At 44.4% G+C, this 11,029-nt stretch overlaps 1 long non-coding RNA gene across 1 annotated transcript in view; it reads right to left on the reverse strand.

Annotated features, from left to right (window-relative positions):
- The window catches only part of LOC141981510 (uncharacterized), a 40,322-nt gene extending 32,284 nt beyond the window's left edge, over positions 1 to 8,038 (reverse strand). The window contains exon 1 of the long non-coding RNA XR_012637805.1: positions 7,965 to 8,038. This is a non-coding gene — a long non-coding RNA (uncharacterized LOC141981510). The remainder of the gene's footprint in view (positions 1 to 7,964) is intronic.
- Between the last annotated feature and the right edge of the window lie 2,991 nt (positions 8,039 to 11,029).

Raw genomic sequence — 11,029 nt, forward strand, 5'->3', positions numbered from 1 at the left:
TGAGATTCTCATATTATCACATGACTCCAAGAGCAAGGGATCTAAGAAGGAGAGCAAATATCACAAGACTTGAGATAAAATCGCAAGAGTTGACAACACTACTGCCGTTAGTCTAGTTAAGGCCAAATAAATGAAGCTAGTGGAAAACTGCATTGAGCTAACTTTGATATAACCATGGGGAATCGGTGCATCCGATGAAGTGAGCTGTAGCTCACGAAAGCTTATGCTCAAATAAATTGGTTAGTCTCTAAGGTGCCACAAGTACTCCTTTTCTTTTTGTCTCAGTAATATTTTCCAGATCTTCCTTAGAGTTACAGTGAGTATTTTCAGCAGATAACGACAATGTTCCTGTTGCCAGGTTGGGGGTGAGTGGGAAAGACCTTGACAAAACTTTCCCTCAGAATTAACCAAGCGCAGACACAGGGGGGCGCCAAAGGATCAGGAAAAGGTATTCGGAGTTTACTTTTAGACACAGCTCCTTTCTCGGACGTTTTCTAACACCCTGAATTCAGCCATATAAAATGCACTGTAAACTGAAGTGGGTAATGTTAACTAAGCTGCTCACTAGTCTTGGTGCCATTTTTTGTTTCCAAATGGGCTGGGGCTAAGCAATCATTTAAACCTAACTTGTAAATGGAAAATGTGGCTGCCTGGTATTTATAACTCTGTTCCAGAATCAGGGGCGCTGGAACAATTTGTATAGTGCGGCTGCTGAGAACCATTGAACCAAACTGTAAATCCTGTATATGATGGAAACCACTTCAAGCCAGGGGGTGCCAGCACCCCTAGTTCCAGCACCTATGACCAGAATTAGTGCCCAGGTGAAGAAAAATGGGTGATTATTGTTATATCCATTCCCTGTTTAATAGTAAGAATGATGCATCATTTTGTCCTTTTGATGCAAACATGAGTTTGCCTTTTCCTTTCTTAGAACTTATATGTTGCCCCTCCCACTGTTTTCCAGTAATGTCTGTTTTCTCTGCACATCCCATGTATCTATACACTTGTACCAGCACCCTCAGTACTGGACTTAAACAGAACACCACCAAAATACTCTTTGCTATTAGTAACTGTTAAGAGTTGAGGCTGTAACAATTGCCAGCTAACCTTTGCAGCTGAAGAGCTGACTTTGGAAGGGAGCCAAGGGTTGGTTACCTATTTATTGTAATTCCTTGGAAATCCTTGACCTTTTTTTTTCCACAGGTGGTGAGTGACTGTCACCCCCTGAAGCTAATGGGATTGAGTGTCCTGGTGCTGCTTTACACAGAGCCATAGACAGTCGGTGTGTGCTCTGTTAAAGTAATCTGGGGGGCCGGGAGGGATAGCTCAGTGGTTTGAGCATTGGCCTGCTAAACCCAGGGTTGTGAGTTCAATCCTTGAGGAGGCCATTTGGGATCTGGGGCAAAAATTAGGGATTGGTCCTGCTTTGAGCAGGGGGTTGGACTAGATGACCTCCTGAGGTCCCTTCCAACCCTGATATTCTATGATTCTATAAGACCTAGTTTATGCTTAATTGATACAAGAGCCTGCAAATGCTCAGGGTCAGTGTAATGCAGGATCATCCCAATCATAACGACCGCTGTCCTCCGACCAAACCCCCTTCTTCCTGCTATAGAGGGAAGAAGCTGGCAGAAGAACAACTACATCATCTTCGCAACCTTCGCAGATCATCCTTACAGTGTGCTGATCCTCCCTGAGCGTTAGGACAAGATTATGCCTGGAGAGCAGCATAAAGGGGCCACACTGCCCCCGAAGGATCTAGCCCAATACAGGGCCTGTTCTTGTCTCAGAGAGATTTCACATTGGCATAGTTCAATGAATCAGGCTCTGGTTGACTTAAACATGCTAGTGCAAAATGACATGTAAACAAAAGTTAGTCAAACAAACGAGTCTCACAAGATCGACCACCAGCCGGAAAAGCATCCTGTTCGATGTTGCATCCTGTTCCATGTTTTTATTTTTCTCAAAGCAAATGCAGCGTTCCCATCCCATACTCTACACACACACACATACACACACACCAGTAACAAGTCACTTAGCTGTATAGGATTGCTTTTCGTACCATTAAATGCCATGGGATGCATGTGTGTGTTAGGATATTGGTTAAACATAACGTTAAAGGCTAAATGAATTGCAGCTGCATGCAAGCTGTTCTAGATTAAGCCTGGTAAATTTCTTGTTAAAAACATCTCTTACATTTTTGTGTGGATTAATATTGTCCTGGACAACAGAGCCTCCAACAGTCATTTTCCAGTAATACGGCTTTTTCTAATTATTTTACACTTATAAAAATAGATGCCTTGCAGACAACATTTCTAACGTTAGCATAGATATATAAACATATTTTACTTAAGCTTTGCTCTGGGAAATATCAGGTGATGTTTTTTAAATATGTATCTGAGTCATGACAGTGTTTTATTAAATACATTAAAGACTGAAACTCCTTTAACTCACTCTGTTCTGACCGGGTAGTTACAGTACCAACTTAAATGCAAACTTAGGCGCCTAAATGAAAGGGATCTGTTTTTCAGAGGTTTTGAGCACCTGCAGCTCCCTTTGACTTCTGGCAGTGGAATGCATGATCAGATCAGGTTGGAGGAAGGGAGTGTGGTCTAGTGGTTAACTCAGGGAAGGAGAATGCCTGGTTTACATGTCTTGCTCTGCCATCAGCCAGCTGAATGACCTGGGGCAGATCCCTTAGCTCCCTTTACCTCAGTTTACCCATATGTAAATTAGATATACTACTAATAACCCACCTCTTTAGGAGCTGAGAGAAAGGCTGGTCTTGCTCCCACTGAAGTCACTGGGAATTTTGGAATCCACCTGAGCAGAATCAGAGTAGTGAAATCAATGGGAGTTTTGCCTAAAGAAGAGGGATGAGATCAGTCTCTTGTAGCATGATTTACTGACATATTTTAAGAGCAAGTATATTATATCTAGATGTGACATGTCACATTTAGGATTCTTACCCTCATATCTGCTCCCTTTTCTTTGAATTAGATCTTCCAACTTTACTGGTGTGGGGGGGGGGGGGAGGAAGTTGATACTGTTTGAATGGCAGGGCCAATAGAACCACCGGATTCTACTCCACCATGTGCATTATCAGCAAAAATGTCACTTTATTCCAACGGCAAACTCTTCATTATTGGGGATGAAGACTGAGGCAGATAAAACATATTTTGATTTTCGGGTCCTAGGCTGAGTCGGCAGTTATTTCTGAAATTCTTTCCTGAGGTAAGCAAATATAATAGGTAATGAGAAAACGCTCTTGGGGCCTGCTTTTAGGGAGTTGTAGTTGATGGAATGTGGAGTAACTAGCAATTTTTGATATAATGCAACTTCTATCCTGGGTATTTAGTACCTTTTGAATCGTGTGATTACACATGCAAGTGTAGAGGATCAAAAGTATACATGCTGCATTCGCACCAAGATACGTGCACAGCTGGTTTTAACCCTCGGTATTTTGGCCAGTTCAATTGTTCACACACACACACACACACAAACCACTGCACTGCCTAACTGCTTAGAAATGATTGTTTCCAACTAAAGTGATGTTTCAGCTGTGTGCACAAAAGTGCACCAGAAACCACATTGCTGTATAACACGGTATAGGACAGAACGATCAAAGTTGCATTTGGTTTGGTTTGAAGACAAATCAGTCCAGTCAATGTATCTATGGGCTCCCTGGATATAGGAGCTAAGGGACAGAGAGCAGACACCTTATGCAAGGTTTGGGAGTTTAATACACCCTTTTTATCCCATGCAATGCAAAGGTAAGTCAGTGAAAACCGCAAGCAAGTTGGACACAGAGAGAGGTAAGGGGTGCAGAATGTCAGGTAAGGGGTCTCTGCAATTGGACAGATATTTTCCCCTTCTTCATCTGTTGGAGTCTACTTGTTCCCCTGGGTCTATCCTGCCCGTTGCTGCACACGGAAGCACGTGGCGGCAGGATCTGCACCCACTGCCTTTGAAGTTGCAGGTTGCAGCGCTGACATGGGTTGTACCCAAGGTAATGCGGCGATGCCTAAGGAACGTGTAACAGCATCAGCCACTTCTTCCTAGTCTATCTCACCCCTGTGCTTTGGGCTAAAGCAGCCGGCAGTGACACACGTGTTCGGTAATTGGCCTGAGCCATTCATCAAGGGCCTTTATTTTATTGCTTGCTTCTTTCAGTGCCAAGCCTAGCACTTTCCTCGCATTACAGTCTAGCCCAGTACAGCAATCCTGGGCCCACCCTGTTCCCTGGAAGAAATGCATTTTGGCGGTAACATCAGCAGGATCGGGCCCTTATTTTGCTACTGGATAGCAGCCAGTTCAGGGTGTTATGTTGCAGCAATCGATTGGGCTGAAAGGACAGGAGATCGCTTATACTCCACCAGGTTGTCCTTTCTTTGGCAGGCATTTTGAGTTGACCCTGAACTTGTCTTTCATTAAAGGACTGTACCTGTTGCATTGCACGAGGTGTTTTTCTCCCCAGGAGCACTTTGGGGACGAGCAGTCACGTGTGTAAACAGAATGATTTGGGGAAAGTTTTTAGAGTTCTCACACTTCTTATCATACCCCAAAGCTGCTAATGCAGGAAACTAACCAAACTCTCACGAAAAGAAAAAGTATTCGGGCAGCTGCACCCAGAAACCCAGGTCTCATCCAAATAAAACTCTCTAGAATAATAATAATAAATAGTCAACGAGCCTCAAAGTCTCTGGAACCAACCTCGCAAACTCGAGTTAACAGAGGGGATCAAACATCTGGCTGGCAACAAACGTTTAGGGAAACTTTTCTCTTCTTTTCTTCTCCTCTCCTTTCCTTTCTTTCATTCTCTCTTTTGCACTGAGACCCTTGCTCAGCGGAGACCCTGCACGCTGGCAATCTATTGAGGGGAACTCTGAGGGTGTTTTTTCCTACGCTGTAATTCTTGGTTATATGTGCCCCATTTACAATCATAACCCCCCTCTACAGGCACTTGAGGTTCAACTAGGAAATCTTTCTTACAAGCCCCAAGATCTTTCTTTATGCAGATCATGGAGCAGCATTAAACTGTCTGTAAATGTAGGCAGTGTGAAAAACAATCCGCAAGTTTAGCAGACGCAATATGTTCAAAGGAGTTATCAGCTATTATCTGTACAGTCAGATCTAGAGCCCTTAAGTTTGAATTCTAACAGTTAATTTAATTCCGTGGGAAACACAGCTACCAAGCTGATCGTCTTGTTTTGTGTCCAAAACCCACGCTTTCTTCCTATTTAATGCAGATCCCGACAAGCTTTCGAGTAGAACAGTGCTCCGAAAAAGTCCTCACAACCAGTGTTGAAGGGTCCCAGGAAAAGAATAGGTCATTTCCAGCCCTGCCAATACAATCAAATAAAGCTCAAAAGCTCGAGTGCACAAAACATTATAGGCTAGAATAATATCCCTTCCTTTTGTCTTGCTTTTGAGGGTGGCTCTTTGACGTCTTTAAACGTGTCTAATGTCTTTGGGAAAGGGAATCTCTCCTCTTGTCGATTACAGTCAGGAGTACACGTGCTATGTTCTGCCTGTATGTACTTTAAATCAGCCACTTACGGATAAGAAACGCTGAGATCATCTCCCCAGGGGCCTCCGTTAAAGTTAAAGAATAATTAAACAACGAGCAGCGTGGGGCTCGGTTTGCACTGAGTTTAGCGCGGGCGAGAGGAGCACAAATTCTGCACCCAGCAGTACCTGCCATGCTCCGAGCGCCGCTGCAGTGACGGGGCGCTGGGCAGTCCGTCTGGCGTGTAACCTGGAGCCAAAGAACTCGTCAAACTTTTTCAAGACACATGAATTATTCACTCAGCACAGACAAAGAAAGATTTCACCCTCTCGTCGCCCAGCGTAGAAAGTTCCTGAACTGCTATTAATCTATTATGTACAGTTGAAAATGTGCCCGTGGCTATTGAAATATAAATTTACTAGCCGCCAGTGATATTCTTCTACAAACGCAGGGAAGTGTTCTCGGGGAAGTTACTAAAAATACCAGCACAGAGAAAGAAACGGGGGAGGGGCGGGAAACCGGATGGACTTGTTTACACAGAAGCCCAGCAAAATATTAGGTGTTTTCCCCCGTGAAAATGATCATTTTGTTTTTTATTTCACAAGAAGCTGTGAAACCCGTCAGATCTAGCTTGCTCCTGAAGCAGAGGTGAACTCCTAACAACTAGATCTAAACTCTTCTCGGGCAAGCTGCTCTGCACCTATTCAAGTCAAGTGACCCTCCCCCCCTTGATTCCCAAGGCACAGGGTCAAATAATCGCGATGGGTGTCCATCGCACACAGAAGAGAAGATGCCATTGTACCCTAGAACTCACGGCAGAAACAGCTGCCGATCACTTCCATGCAGAGAAGTTTCTTTCAAATACAAGAAGTTTCTTTCAAATACATTTTCGATGCATCTCCGGCATATATAAAATGCCCTTTATACAGCTCGTCTGTTGTTATGATTGTCACACCAGGTCCGAGATATGTTTTGAAGCACAGAGATAATGCTGGCCAGCCTGTCATCAGCATGTTCTACGAAACAAATGAAGCAGCGCTCCTTTCTGTTACTCATCTAGAAGTGGATTACCTGCAAAACCACCGCACCAACTCTCTCTGTTCTAGGGGGACCTTTTTGCTTTTTTTGCGGGGGGGGGGGGCTTTTCTCAAAGACTGCTCTTTCGTTGAACTCAAGGGGAGGAAACTCCTGCGGAGTGCCCCAGCAAAAGTCAACTTATGCGAGTGAAATAATAAAGGTGTCCCTTTTAACTGGTGTAAGCGCCTCACCTCTTGTTCTTCACATACGTCAAACAACTGGCATCTTCCAAAACTGCGCCTTTTACACCGACAGCCGTAATTAAATGCTGCTTATTAGGAATAAAAGTAGGGCTAGATGATTTTTGTTGGTTTTCCCCCCCCTTGTCCATTTGCAGTGTTTTCCTCCAGGGCAGATTAGACTATGACAGAGTGAGATAAGTGGTGATTTTGTCTCCTTTGATGACAGAATTGCTTTGTAAACAGAAGGAAAACGCAGTGCTGAGAGTAGCCATGCACCATTAGCGCACTGCGCTACAATGGAGAGCACAGCATTTGTTGGGGGGGGGGGGGGGACTGCGGAAAAACCCAAATCCTGGGAATTCAGAGGACCATAAATCATTCTATCTACCTTCCCTCTATTTGCAGGCAAATGCATTCCACATCCTTTCTCCCTGGCTTGTTCTATTTCTCCCTCACCTGCTGTGAACACAGGTACACACAGAAACACCTTGTAAGGTGCTAAATGTGGATACCGCTGAATCGTCCCCAGATTCAGCTGTACCCACACTGAGCACCTTACCATTCGTCCAGTCGCGCCTACGATATAGGTATCCATGTAGTGGACCCTGATGATTATTTGTGTCCTTGATACGGTAACAAAAAAAAAAAAAAAAAAAATCCGGGTCTTCTAGCCCTGACAGGCCATCGGTGTTCACCCCTCCTCGGTCAACCTATTGCTCTGCCCGTGTATGTGTTCCGCCGGGCTCAAGGCATCTCCCCCCTCAAGTGCCTCAATGGGCGGTTGATAGGAGCGATGTGTCTAGCACCGGGGTGCATAGGAGAGCAATGCCTAGGGTGCTTTGGAGGAGAGAAGAGACTATACAAGGCAGAGGAGCATTAGGGACCCGGATGTGGAAAGCAGGGGGGGCTACTTGTGAAAAGTAGGAAAGAAGTCTCGATGCTGGGCACCACCGCCGCGCCTGTGTAAAGCCGGGTGCGTTTATTGAGAGGGGTGGCCGCGGCTGGCACGAGTTCGAATCTGGGCTGTATCGTGAATACCTGCAGATGGGGCGTATTCGATGAGAATAAGGCCGGGGGGGGGGCGCATTTGTGGCGAGCACTGGGGCGATGTATAACGTACTGTAATGGCCTGGTTGAGTCTAACTGGGGTGCTTTCTACCAGAAGTGAAAGATCCCAACGGGACAAAGTCTCTTACCTTTGCTGGGAACGTTTTCTTAAGCGCCAGCGAGACACAGCTGGGAGGAGTGGGTAAAAGCGGGACACAACTCTCTGCAAACAGGTCTCGGCAACTGGAGGAACAAATCTCCTTTAATTGGAGAGGCATAAAACAATAACTTGAAGGGGTGGCTTTGAAGTAGAGTGCAGTCTGGAGCCCAGTGTGCCCTTGGGAAAGATGAGTACTGCTCAGATGACCCACTGCTGCCACTCATTTCTACCACTGGTTTCTCCCTTTCCATTTTATTTTTAAACAGTTTTGCATTGGCAGAATCCTGCCTTTAGCTGGGGGTTGTAATTAATTTCTGCTGCCCTGCTAATTGCTGTAATTTGAACCTTACTGTATAACCTTTGCGAGCGCTTGAAGATCTAGTGTGAATCGCACATTTCATGGCTCATTGATCATCACTCACAGACCCTCCTCCGCCCGGCAGCAACAGGTCTCTGAAGTTAAGGTGAGGTCTGGAGCAGGCGTTTGGGTTAGTTCTGGAATAGGTTTAAAACTGGGACGAGGGCTAGAGTCAAAGGCGGCGTTCGGGCTGGAGCAGGAGCTGGGGTTACAGCTGGATCTGGGGATGAAATTAGCTCTGGATCTGATCATAGCTATGGAGCCAGATTAGCCTTACAAAAGGGAGCTTTTGAATTAGGAGTGCTCTATGGAAGGATGGCGGGGAAGCTGGGTTTGAAGATGGAGCTAGCCGAGGGCAAAACTAGAAGGCGATGATAGGGCAAAACTGGGTCTGAAATTAGGGCAGGATCTAGGATTAAGGCCGTGCCTCAGTTTCCTCTCCCACCCTTTGTCTGTTTTCTCACTTTCTTCATCAGGGACTGTATTTTACTACGTGTTATACAGCGACAAGCACAACAGTGCCATAGATCTTGGCTGAGGTCCATAGACTTTAATGTAATACAAATCAATAATTATATAATAGGCCGCTGCCTATTTACAGATAGTTGGGCCGGAGTGGCTCCTTCCCAAATTTCGCGGGCAGGTCAGGAGCACCCTGCGGGCCCTGGGCAGTGTTGGAATCGCTGTGTTATGTGAAACCTCCTTTAGACCTAAATCAAACCGGACAATTCCCAAAGGGGGTAACTCTAGAAGAGATTCCGGTCCCCTAGGAGAGACTGGTTTCTCGATGCAGTTTAGCAGAGAGCTTTTGAAATGAAGGAGGAGAGGCCCAGAACCAGCACCTTACTGCATGCAAGCAAACTATCCAGTCTCTGTCAAGTCGCCTCTGTTCTGGAAAAGAAATGCAACCCAACAGCAACCTCTTTAGAATCAGCAAGAATTGCTAGACGGCCATATCTCCATAGTATTCCTTTCCTATACAGACAGTTACACTGAAGAGTAGCTCTTATCCTACGTGAAGGCAGTTGCTGAAATGGCCTATTTTGTCTCATCTTCTGTTGCAGGCGCTCCCCAATGTCTCAAATCCAAGTATTATTACAATCCTGAGTTAGACACATATTTAATGATATCCTGGGTAACAATTCTAGTAGTTACACCACCTCACAGCATGCTACAAGTGCTATAGAGCAAATGGGGGCAGGCCATCCCTGAGAAATAGTGCACTTGTAAAAAGACAAGGAGGACTTGTGGCACCGTAGAGACTAACACATTTATTTGAGCATAAGCTTTCGTGAGTGAGCTGTAGCTCACGAAAGCTTATGCTCAAATAAATGTGTTAGTCTCTAAGGGGCCACAAGTCCTCCTTGTCTTTTTGCGGATACAGACTAACACAGCTGCTACTCTGAAACCTGCACTTGTAAAGTTTTTTTTTTTTTCAGAACAGTCAGTCCTCCCCCTGCCCCCACTGTTGATATTAACTGTATGAATCATAGAATCATAGACTATCAGGGTTGGAAGGGACCTCAGGAGGTCATCTAGTCCAACCCCCTGCTCAAAGCAGGATCGATCCCCAGTTAAATCATGCTGAATATATTCAGAGCATCCCATCTCTTTACAGGCCTCCAACTGTCACACCCTTGCGAAAAGAAGCCACTTTTTCTCCTATTTGAAATACTAATGGATTTTAATAATTATACAAGTATAAACAGATTCTATTTTCTGGCTGTGGTGTATACAACATTCCACAAACCTTTTGTAAAACAGAAGCATTTCAATCAAAGGCACGCTGGACAAAGTAGCCCAAGAAATGTGTCACTGAAATCTTGCCCTTGAACCAATTTTTGTAAAAAAAAAAACACAACCAAAAACACTAGTTCAGCTACTTTAAAAATGCATGAGCGTCGAAATTAATGGAAAGATTCTAAACAGTTTCAAAGTTAATTAAAAAAAATAACAGAAGGCCTAATTTTTTAAAGTCACTCACCTTTATAGAATTAAAAGACTACACACACCACACCGATTTTTAAGATATAGGGCCAAATGCTGGTGCCTTTACTCAATGAAGTAGCTCCATTGACTTCAATGGCAATACTCGTGTGAGTCAGGCTAGTGGGTCTTGATCCTGGATCAATTTCAAGTATGAATGTGTCAGAGAGAGAGAGAGAGAAGGAGAAAGAGAGAGAGAGAGAGAATATTCATTTGTAAATTTCCCATCATTGTTAACTGCTTTCCGCAATATAGCATTTAGATGACCTTTAGCACAGATTTGAATGTCGTCTTGGAAGACGATCTCGATCTATTTGCTCTTTGTTTATCCACAGTAACCCCTTTAGCAGTTAAGACCTATTATTCTGTCCTCTTCAGCAAACCAATGCCTCAAAAGGCTTATTTTTTACACAGATTTGTATATATGCTCGTATATGCAACAGCACGCTAAAGAAACCTCGAGACTTCTTCTAAAGCCTCTAGTCTAATTATTAGGAAAAGTAAAGCAACCCCACCACCATTACTGGATACCTGCTATAACAAAAATAATCTACGTTGTGAATGTCAACTGATCAAACAAGCTGAGCTCTTCCTTTAAAAATCGTACCGCGGGGAAAAGGGAGGAGGAGGAGGAGGAGGAGGCAAAGTTACAAATATATATATATATATATATATATATACGACGTAGTTAGCATTAAGGAGACCGAGAT

The sequence above is a fragment of the Natator depressus genome, chromosome 2, assembly GCF_965152275.1.
Source record: "Natator depressus isolate rNatDep1 chromosome 2, rNatDep2.hap1, whole genome shotgun sequence".
In the NCBI taxonomy this organism is placed as follows: Eukaryota; Metazoa; Chordata; order Testudines; family Cheloniidae; genus Natator; species Natator depressus.